We start from the raw sequence: 11,093 nt of genomic DNA, 5'->3' as shown, positions 1-11,093 counted from the left end.
CTATCCGACCACCTGTGCTGCAAGGAGATCAACTCTGGCAGGGAAGCGGCATGAAGAGATAAGCAAAAAAGCTTCCTCAGCTGCAACAGCTCCACTGCCATCAGAAAAACCTCAGTGGGGATCAAGAATGAGAGGCCAGGAAGAGGCAGCCCCAAGTGCCCCAGCATTAGTGGAGGAGCCCTGCATACAGGAGTGGCATGAAAGGAAGGGCAGGCAAAGGAAAGTGAAGCAGACAAATGAGCATCATTAGGGAGCAGCACATAAAAAGGAAGCCAGATGAAAAGGATGAGGGAAACAGTCACATAAATCTTCACCCCCTTTGTGTATCATATTAATTTGCATGGTTGTTATTTTTGTGAGGAGATTTTTTTTTTCCTGAGGAGTAATCTGTCAGTTTTCATTAGGCCCTGAAACAGCAAACCTCAACCACCAATGATGACCTCCAGTTCTCCTCCCTGAAAGGTGCCATTCTCACACTCCAGGTTTAACACAGCATGTTTCATTGTTTGCAACATTTGATAGTGCAGATTGGCTGCACCTCATGCAAAATGAGGGTCTTGAGCCTCAGTGTATCTGTGACTCCACTGACTTCAGTGGCATTTCACTGATTTATAGCAGCTTGGCATCAGGTATTGAATTTTATTGCATTAAAAACTAATGACAAAGGTTTTACTGTGCCCATTAAAATTCTCTGTTTAAGACTTAGAGTATAACAATTAAATGTCATTAAAACTATCCACTAAAATTATTAATACATTTTGTTCTGTACAATGTGAAAATATCTCTTGCTGTTCCCTCATCTTTCATCTCTTGTTTTAAAGACATTGATTTATTAGTTTACAGCTCCAGTAAATTGAGAAATCCTGATGCTCAGACTTCTTACATGTGACTTCTGAGTCTCATTTCTCAAATGTGCTGCACAGTTAATTTGACAGTTATGCTAGATTTAATTAGGAATCAGTTTTCCAACAGTTCAACTACTGCAGCATTATTTTGTTAGTGTTTCCCTCTTTTATGTTTAGCTCAACATAGACTGAACTACAACTTTAAACTTTGTTTTGGTATATGTAAGGCAGTGTGACAGCTTGATGTTATTCTCAGTGAAAAACAATAAATACACACCAGTCAGAAAATTATTAGATAAACAAAGTCCTTTTGAATGATAGTCACTCCCTTCAATGAAGCTGCCTTGTTCCCCAAGTCCTTTGTCTTTTTTGCCAAGACTTATGAACCCACTTGTAAAATTTTTCCAGATCATCATATAAACATAAAGGCAAAAAGGGCTTCAGTGACCTTACTATAATGTGATTTCAAACACTCTAAAGAAGTTTTTAAGCAATGAAATAGCAAATGTGTATAGGATTAATTGCTAATCTCTTCAGTAATATATTTAAAATGTAAGTCATAAACGCATTCCATTATCTTTCTCCACTCATATTTTCAAAACATAATGTTTTCAGAAAGAATGGTTGGTTCTAGCACTATAGATCTAAGTAGTCTATTAAATATTGCTTTCCTTAGGCACTAAAGAAAGTGGGGCATTCTACCCTCACTTTCAGGCCATTCAGGTCTGATTTTTGTGTAATTGATGCAAATGAAGCATGTAATAGTGTTTTCTCAAATGCATGAAAAATGGCTTTAGTGCTTCCCAGTTACAGAAGAAATGAAAGTGAAGAGGATTTAAGAAGTTAAAGAAGGTTAAGAACACGTTAGATTATTTCATTCTTCCAGTGATCAAAATGCCCTTCATATCCTTGTCTCCCTCCAAGCCTGAATGGGTCCTGCACCTGGGAAAGAATGACCCCATGTACCAGGCTGGGGGCTGACCTGCTGGAAAGCGGCTCTGCAGAGAAGGACCTGGGGGTCCTGGTGCAAAACAACCTGTCCATGATTCAGCAGTGTGCCCTTGTGGCCAAAAAGGCCAATGGTATCCTGGGGTGCCTTAGGAAAACCATTGCCAGTAGGTTGAAGGAAATGATCCTGCCCCTCTACTCAGCCCTAGTGAGGCCTCACTTGGAGTGCTATGTCCAGTTCTGGGCTCCTCAGTACCAGAGAGACACAGAGTTCCTGGAGCTGGTCCTGCAGAGGGCTACAGAGATGATTAGGGGACTGTAGCATTTCTCTTACAACGAAAGATGAGGGAGCTGGGTCTGTTCAACCTCAAGAAGAGACAACGGAGAGAGGACTGCATCAATGTATATAAGTATCTGAAGGAAGAGTGTCAAGAGGATGGAGCCAGGCTCTTCTCAGTGGTTGTAAACAATAGGAAAGAGGTAACAGGTAGAAATCGATGCACAGGAATTTCCACCTAAATCTGAGGAAGAACTTCTTTACTGTGTGGGTGACCAAGCACTGGAACAGATTGCCCAGATTGCTATGTTCTCCAGGGTGACTCTGCTTGAGCAGGGTGGTTGGACCAAGTGACCCACCGTGGTCCCTTCCAACCTTACCCCTTCTGTGTGATATGCTAAGTTTAACTTTTGGCAGTTAAAACACTTTTGGTTCCTAGACCACGCAACGAACAGACCAAGGACACTTGCAGCGATATGAATGATACCTAGAATAGGCCATGTGCATTTGCTGATGGTTGTAGGCAAAACACAAAGCATTTCTAAATGTTAGGCACTTAATAAAGCATCACTACTAACTAAAAAGTACCCCCAAACACAGAGATTTTATGTATCCATTTTTTTGTCATTTAGTGCATTTAGAAAAGAGACAGCTGCTAAACCCAAAGGTTGAAACTCATGATTCGTAGGGTTTCAGAAGCTGAATACAGGTTGGGTCATAAGCATTGAGAAAATCTCAGAGTGTAGGGAAGACTGTGCAGAGTCAGAGCTAGGAGCTAGGAATCTGAGGTTACAAAAAGCTTAAAAGGCTTGCTGCCTGGATTATCTGACTTCCTCACAAGCAAAACTAACAAAATAAAGCTCTCAGGTCCTGGAAATAGAAGACAGCCCTCCTGAGCATTTTACAGTAAAACCATATTTTCTTCCATTTCGTTTCACGGCAGACTTGCTTTACAGTGACAGGAATTCACCTTTGTCAAAGATGATGGAGTTTTGAAAGGTAAATGAAACATACTTTTTGACCAAACCATTTCTCCACTCCTAAGGAGGTCCTACAGCAAACTGGTGGTTTTCCATGTGACACAAGGGAATAAACTGGCCCATAAGCAGGTGCATGATAAATCTGGTTTCCTTCACTCACTATGGAAGCTGAAGCTGTAAAAAGATAAAAGATGTCTTAATGTGCCAGCTTTCAGATTGACACTAAGACTCAGGATGCTCAAGGCATCTTTCATCCGCTGCATACCAAACACCAAGGAAATGATCAGAGTGACAGTTCAAGAGCTGAACTCTGGGATGCTGAGGAATGAGACTTTGTCCCAAGACAGCATATACTTAAGGCTGTCAGATGTAGAGTGGTATTACAGGTTCTTCATTCATCTTATCTGGAAGCTGAAAGGCACAGTGTATAAAAAACATTGAAATTAACATGGACCATCTTGATAGATTTTTTTCTAGAGCACTGTCTCAGTCTGATGGGACTGGAATGTTTGCTAAAGAGGATGAGTTATGAGATAGACCAAACTCCTCTCTCTCAGCAATTGTAAATTCAAAATTAAGGAGGCTTTAATCGAGGAAGTGTGGAAAAAACAGAAGAAATAACAACCCTTTATTAAAAGATATATGTATGTTGGCAAAAACAGTAACAGAACACAAAAAAACTAGACAGCAATCCTAGAAAAAAACAACAAATAAAAAGTCTGAATGAACACTTCTCTGTCCTTTAGCGCAGTCTTAACCGTGGCCTGCAGGGGGCGCTGTGGGATCACTGGCGGTCACCACTTGGGAAGAGGGGTCTGGGTGGGGGGGTTGGTCTCGGGTCGCAGGAGGAGCCGAAAAGAAGATGGGGGACCCTTCCCCCCCCAGTGGAAGGAAAGGGGTAAGGAAAAGCAATTCACCCCCCAACAGGACTCACTGTGGTTCTCAGTTGATGGTACCCCCAAAAAAGCTCCTCCTTTTCTCCCAGTGAGCACAGAGACGTTCGGGTTGGAGACAAAAGACAGCTCGCAGGCAAGTTGAGGCCAGCAGTCAGGGGCTGACCAGGATGGGAAACCAAACAAAAAGGCTTCCAGGCCTTCTCTCCAAATGCCCCAAACACAGTCCCTGTCTCCCTCCTCGAAAGAGGACCCAGCCATCTAACTCTCTCCCCTCCGAACAGAGCCAACCACCCCCTCCCAAAACTCCTCCCCTCTCTCCCCAGCTTCTCTGATGGCCCATTAGCCAGGAATTAGGCCAGATCCTTTGTAAAGCTAATCAGCTCCCTTCCCCCCATTCCGTTTTTCTTAGAGTGGAGCAGGGGAAGAAAAATTCTCCTGAATTTCTAACCTATGACAAGCACTTATAGACCTCCATACAGCATGAGTACAGCAGAAATGTTTACATATAATCCAATTAATTTCTACTGAAGTGAGGACATGTTGGGCTCTTTCTTCCTTGTGACTGATGACCTCTCCTTACAAAAATCTGATTAATTTCGACCTTATTCAAGTAGGCAGGTAGCCAACTACCCATCTGCATGTACAACTACACTACTAAAAGTACACGGATGTACATTTTTATATACAATCAAAGTCCCCACATGGGTATTTGGGGTTGTGAATGGATCAAGACTTAGTGTGTTTGAAAATAAAGGTAAAGTCTAACCTTTCAAAACACAATTTACTCCTCTCTAGAGACTGAAAAGGAACTACTGTTTTGCTAAAGGTCTCATTTTAGCCATTTTTTCAAGAATATACTTACATATTGTGCAACAGATGTCAAGAAATTGCCTTTGTCTATGATTTATAAACATTCAGCCACTTTATGCATTTATAGACATACATATTTCTATGCTGTCTTCTGAACTATAGAGGCATCAGATTAATTTCTTAGCCAGAAAGTTACATTTCTGGGTACAGAAGCAGCTGTTTACTCTGTGAGATCTGCTCATCCCTACAATTTCTGTGTTCATATGTGACTAGAAAGGGGAAGAAAAGCTGACACGTAGTATCTCACCACTAGGATTTACCATACCTGCCAAAAAAACCCCAAAAAAGATACAGCTACTTGGTTGTTTTAAAACACTCCATTCAAGTCCTAATGCCATAAACCTGGGGAAGAAGACAGATGTAGGAAGGTGCAAGACACTGTATAAATGGTCTTGACTGCCTTGAGATCGACTCCCATCTCTTTTTCAGATTAGAGGACAACCTCTCCATAGCATACATGGGGGAGAACCTTCCATAGGTAATGCTATTATCATTAGAGAGGACAGGCTGCCCAAAGCATGGAAGCTCTTTTATGCTTGAATCTCTGTAACAAGGTTCTTGGTCCAATGTGGCTGTATTGTGCAGCCTCCAAATCAAGTGACATGCTGCAAACTTGGATTCCTTGTCCTTTAATTGGTAAATAACTTTAAATACCAGCAGTGCATGTGCCTGGTTTTACATTGAAGGATGGATTAGGGAAATATATTGACTTGTTTTCCACTTGAGTGAAAACACTTTCCATGAAATCTATAGATAGCAATGAGGAAAGAGTCAGGCAATGCTGGTTAACAAACCCACTTACTTCAAGTGCACTTATCTGTAAACACCTTACTCCTGACAAAGTATACTGTCTACATAGATGCGTCATAGTGTTTCAGTCTTTGAAAGCACTAGAAGGCAGATGAGCTACCCTCCTTGGGGACAATTTTACAAAATTATGTGCACTAGGTGCAATCTGGTCCACTCAGTCAAAAAACAAAAGCATTTTCTAAATGCCTGTGAGTCCCAGGGATAAATTGCCTCTAGTAGCAAGGATTAGGTACTAAGAGATGACAGAGAAATTACCTCCCTATTTCTTTATGTCAGTGGAGTTTTAACTCCATCCTAGGGTGTGCTGGACACATGAAAAGCAGACTCATCCAGAGCAGCAGCTCTCAAACTAAATTATTACGAGGTCCCACACCTTGTCCACACTATCATGGCCTTTGAGATGCATTGGCAAAATCTACGCAGAGGTAGCTAACCCTTCTGAATGTCTTTTCTGTGTAAAACCAAATGCTCCTGCTGACACAGTCCCCTCCAGAGGGGCCAAGGCCACCAGTGCATCCCAGTAGCAGCTGGGTAGAGTGTGTACCATGGGATGTCACAGGACCAGGACTGCCTGTCCACTCTCTCAAAAGCTGTTCTTCTTCAAAATTTCTCAGACACAAGAAGTGATCCCAGCCCTGTCCTTCATCAGATTGAGTGCACACCCTGGTGCCTACAAGGAGGATTACCAAACCATGTCACAAAGAGCCTGGCACCCAGCTCATCCTGGGGAAACTGTACTGCAGGGTAATAGCTTCATCCTGCTCCGTCCCTTCCAAGTGGAGATCAGAGACCCAGAGATGGCTGCTGTGAGCTGTACATTTCCTGACCTTTTTCCTTTTCAAGCCACCAGGCCTTCAAGGCTCAGCAAGCTTTGAGCCTTGAAGGGGCTGCTGGCCCCAAACCCCTTTGTTGCCACGTGGCTGTGGTGGCATGAGCTTTCTTCCCTTCCCAGCCAACCAGTGGAGACCTGCTCAGCAGCTGCACCTTGAAAGACAAGAGAGGCAGCATTGCCAGAGCCAGGAAAACACAACCACACAGGCAGAAGAAAGGTTAAAAAAAGCGAGGGGCTTGGACACTTGTATGCAGCACACAGGCACTGCCATTGCCTGCTGCTTGGCTTTGCCCTGGCTCTTTGCAGAGCTGGAGACTGGTGAAGGGAATCTTCACCATTCTTGTGATACACCACAAGCTCATTTTTTCTCCCATGCACACACCACTTGGATTGCATTTCCTCTTCAGCATTTCTTGTTAGCCCAATTCCAAACTCCCTTTTATTCGTGGGATCCTGTATGTGATGCCACAATGAAGACAGTGTCCTCAAGAAGTGGGATATGATGTTTTCTTTCAAGGTGACTGTAGACTGAGAAGACTCTTCAGATTATGCCCATTTTGCCAAGAAGCAGTTAAGTGCAGAGAGAATGGAAACAATAGAAGAGAGTGTTCATTTTGTGCAAAAGCACACAAAAGTGAGACCAAAACTTTCCCAGAGCTACCATTGCCAGTAGGTCACAAGTAATCTGGAAAGGCTTCTGCTGAAAGTTGACAACAGAGCAGCATCCAGTCTGCAGTCTGTCATGGAGCCCTTGTGTCTGTGCTGAGGGAGTGGACTGTGACTCCTCACAGATGTCCAATTTCTTCTGCAGTGGAGGAAGAAAGTAGTTCCACCCTGTCCCATGCCCTGAGACTTTTGTATGACCATATCTTCTGAGAACCTGGAATACTGTTTTCTTTTAGTTTACTAGTGATGGCTGGTCTATGCCTGTAGCCTGACTGCATGATGACATGAATCATTTGATTTGGACCATAATGCAACACCATCTCTTGCTGGGGATAAAATTTGATCATATTTGATGTCACATGATGTTTGTCTCAGTCTGAGGAGACTGGAATATTTGCTAAAGAGGATGAGTTATAAGATAGACCGAACTCCTCTCTCTCAGTAATTGTAAATTCAAAATTAAGGGGCTTTAATCGAGGAAGTGTGGAAAAAACAGAAGAAATAACAACCCTTTATTAAAAGATATATGTATGTTGGCAAAAACAGTAAAAGAACACAAAAAAACTAGACAGTAATCCTAGAAAAAAAAAGGGTCTGAATGAATACTTCTCTGTCCTTTAGCACAGTCCTAACCGTGGCCAGCAGGGGGCGCTGTTGGGCTCTGGCGGTCACCACCTGGGGAGAGGGGTCCGGGGTGGGGGGAACGGTCCTGGACCACGGGAGAAGCCGAGAAAGAAATGGGGGACCCTTCCCTCAGTGGGAGGAAGGGGTAAGGAAAACAGTTCACCCCCCAACAGGACTCACTGTGGTTCTCAGTTGATGGCACCTCAAAAAGCTCCTCCTTTTCTCCCAGCGAGCACAGAGACTCTCCAATGAAAGCACAGCAGGTCCGCCTGGAGACAAAAAAAACCAGCTCGCAGACAAGTTGAAGCCAGCAGTCAAGGCTGAACAAGATGGGAAGCCAGACAAACAGGCTTCCAGGCCTTCTCTCCAAATGCTTGCACGCAGACCCCGGTCTCCATCCGAGAGAGAGAGCTCCGCTGTCTGCCCCTCTCCCCTCAGAACAGTGCCAGCCCCCCCTCTCTCCCCAGCTTCTCTGATGTCCCATCAGCGAGGAATGCAGTCTGGCCAGTTAATTCCTTTGTAAGGCTGATTACCTCCCTTCCCCTTTTCGAAACTATTTCTCTTACAGGGAAGCAGGGAAAGAAAAAATTCCTCTCTCAGATTTATAACCTATAACAATGTTGTTCTAATTCATTGCCCCACAGATCGCAAAAACATCCTTCCCCATAAGTAAGGAGGATGAATGGACATCTCTCCTCATACTAACTTGCTTTCGATATCTTGTCTTGCATCACTCTGTGCCAACGACCTGCAGCTCTAGATCAGGTTTGCAGGCACTCCCCTAAAAAAGAGTCTCTTAGGTCCCAAGCACAAAAACATAATGGAGAGATACTAAGGCTCCTGCCAGGTTCCTTCCTTTGAAGGAAAAAGTACTAATGTGTCCTGCTCTTTGATGGCATTTCAATAATACAGATCCACGGAAACAAGTGCTGCACAAGCATAACTGTATAGATGCCTACTGACTGCAAGGTATGAACTGGACTGGAAACCACCGTGCAGAAAACAAATAGCCAGAAGCCATCGCACCACCCAAAAACCCGTTTCCTTACATGGCTTTCAAGCCATGGGGTTATGGCCTGAGTTAGGTGGAGTTTGCTGATCAGTGTGCATGCTACAGACCAGGCTGAGGCACAGCAAGAGGCAGAAGAGCCTTGGGAGAGATATCAGCCAGTCTGTTTGGTTTCACAAGCTTTAAAATTTTGGGGTCACTATACACAATTCTTGTATATGTTCCATTGGCCTGCTCAAAAGTCTTGTGACTCTTGTATGTACATTCTGTCCTAAAGCACAGAACAGAGGCATTCAATTTAATATGCTGCTCAGGTGACTGAAGTAGCAGTATTTTACAAAATAGCTTATTCAGGAACAAATTATGTATATATCACTGCTCTCTGCAATAAATGTGGGAAGTTTTATAGAGCATTTGATAAAAAACTTGTCTTTGGGGTTTTTTTTAAGATCATTTAACTAAAATTTTATGTTCGTGATTGCTTTCTACAATACACAATGCAAACAGAAAAGAAATATGGGGGAAATTACATCGCCAGCAGGAAAAAAATTAATAAATAAAATGGGCTGGGAGTAAAACAGATGGTTGGCACCTGGTGGTCCTTTATAGCCCTGGGAGACAGTTAAGCTCTTCCTACACTTGGAGAAGGAAAAAAGGGAAGTGAAACATGTCTGTATTACTGTTGCATTTGTGCTGTTCTAGGGCTCTCAACACTGTAGGGTCTGGGGTTACTAGATGTGCCTAAATTGAAGGTTAGTCCTAGCTCCTCAGCTGTCCACATCCCCCAGCGCTGCTCTTTTCCCACAGCCTGGAGGATGTTGTGCATGTAGACCATATCAACACCACATAGACCTAGGAATCAGGAGCTCTGAGCACAGCAGGGCACTTACCACCTCCCAAGCAAAGCCAGAGCACAACAGCAGCTTCTACTGCTCCGTCGCAGTCAGCTTCTCAGGAGTGCTGAAAAGCAGAAAGTAGTGTGGTCACTCCATGTCTCTCTATGTCCCCCCCGCTTCTGAAACTCCCAAATGTGGATCTATGCAAGGCACTGCATTAGATGTTACTGTCTAAGCAATGGGACACCCCCTGCACAGAGGCTCCTGGGCACAGATGTTTGTGACCTCTCCAAACAACTGCGCTGCAATGCTGTCTATAGTGGTCTACATCTCTGTAACCCTTTCTGGCCATATAGAGTCTTAAAAATAAGATGTCAGATTTGTCAGTCATCTACAATTAATCTTTCTCAGAAAGCTATTAAGTATGACAGTAAACACTCACCTTCAGCTGAACTCATTCTGAAAAATTACCTGAAGGCAAATTGTTGAAAAACAGACAGGCTGTTTCAAATGGGAACAGTGAGACCAGTGCCTGTGCTGATTTGCCTTAGGTTTGGATACAAGGTCACATAATAGGAGAATAGAGAAAAAGAATCAGCATATGTTGTATAATGGAATAATTTTAATAACAAAAATTGCTAATTTTAATCTCATTTTCGCAGAGATTCATTCAGCCAACCTGGCACTAACCTCCTCCCTCTGAAGGTTTTCCTTAGCTTGCACTGGTACTTAGTGGTGTGTATACCACATATAGGAAGTTAACTTCTCTGGTCATCTCCCAAGGAAATGCTACACTGAGCAAAGCAAGGGAAAGATAGGAGCCAACACCACTTTTCTCATCAGTGCTGGCCTGGAAAACTGCCTGGTTCCAATCAATCTGCGAAGAGATTGTGTCCACGCCCACAAACCTCCTGCAGCAAAGGGGCACGACTGGTCCAGATTAAGGAGTGATGCAAAGAGACTTTACGTGGAACTCATGCCAGAAGCAAGACCTTCCATGCCATGATGGTAATTTGGAATTATGAGGCACTGCCATGAAAAAGCACAACCACTGGTACAGAAGTGGCTCTTCTCATGTGTTATGTGTGCAATTCTAGTATATTTTGCAATGGCTCTACTCCTTCTCAAGTCCATGAACAACAACAGTATTCAAAATTCATCACCTTTGACATCTAGTGCTGTATTTTCAGCATACAAAATGTCACTAGAGGGATTACATGTCAGATTTCGGAAGGTCATTTGCAACATCCCATTTCAGGAGCATCCACCATTTACTTATTTATTGAGTACTCAGCACTTAGTCCAATTGTTTTCACGTTACCACAGAACAATGAGCCGCTCTGGCCAAAATTCTGCAAGTTAAGACTGCAAACATTATGAATAAGTGCTATAAGCTGACTTATCATGTTTGTAGTAGCATTCCTGTGACACTCAAGAAAGATTTTATCAAGTCTGTGCCGTATGTTTTTAGCAGCTTATCAGAGCCACCAGCCCAAAAGC

The sequence above is a fragment of the Corapipo altera genome, unplaced genomic scaffold, assembly GCF_003945725.1.
Source record: "Corapipo altera isolate COAL_440 unplaced genomic scaffold, ASM394572v1 1b, whole genome shotgun sequence".
NCBI lineage: Eukaryota > Metazoa > Chordata > Aves > Passeriformes > Pipridae > Corapipo > Corapipo altera.
Note: the sequence above shows the minus strand (reverse complement) of the source record.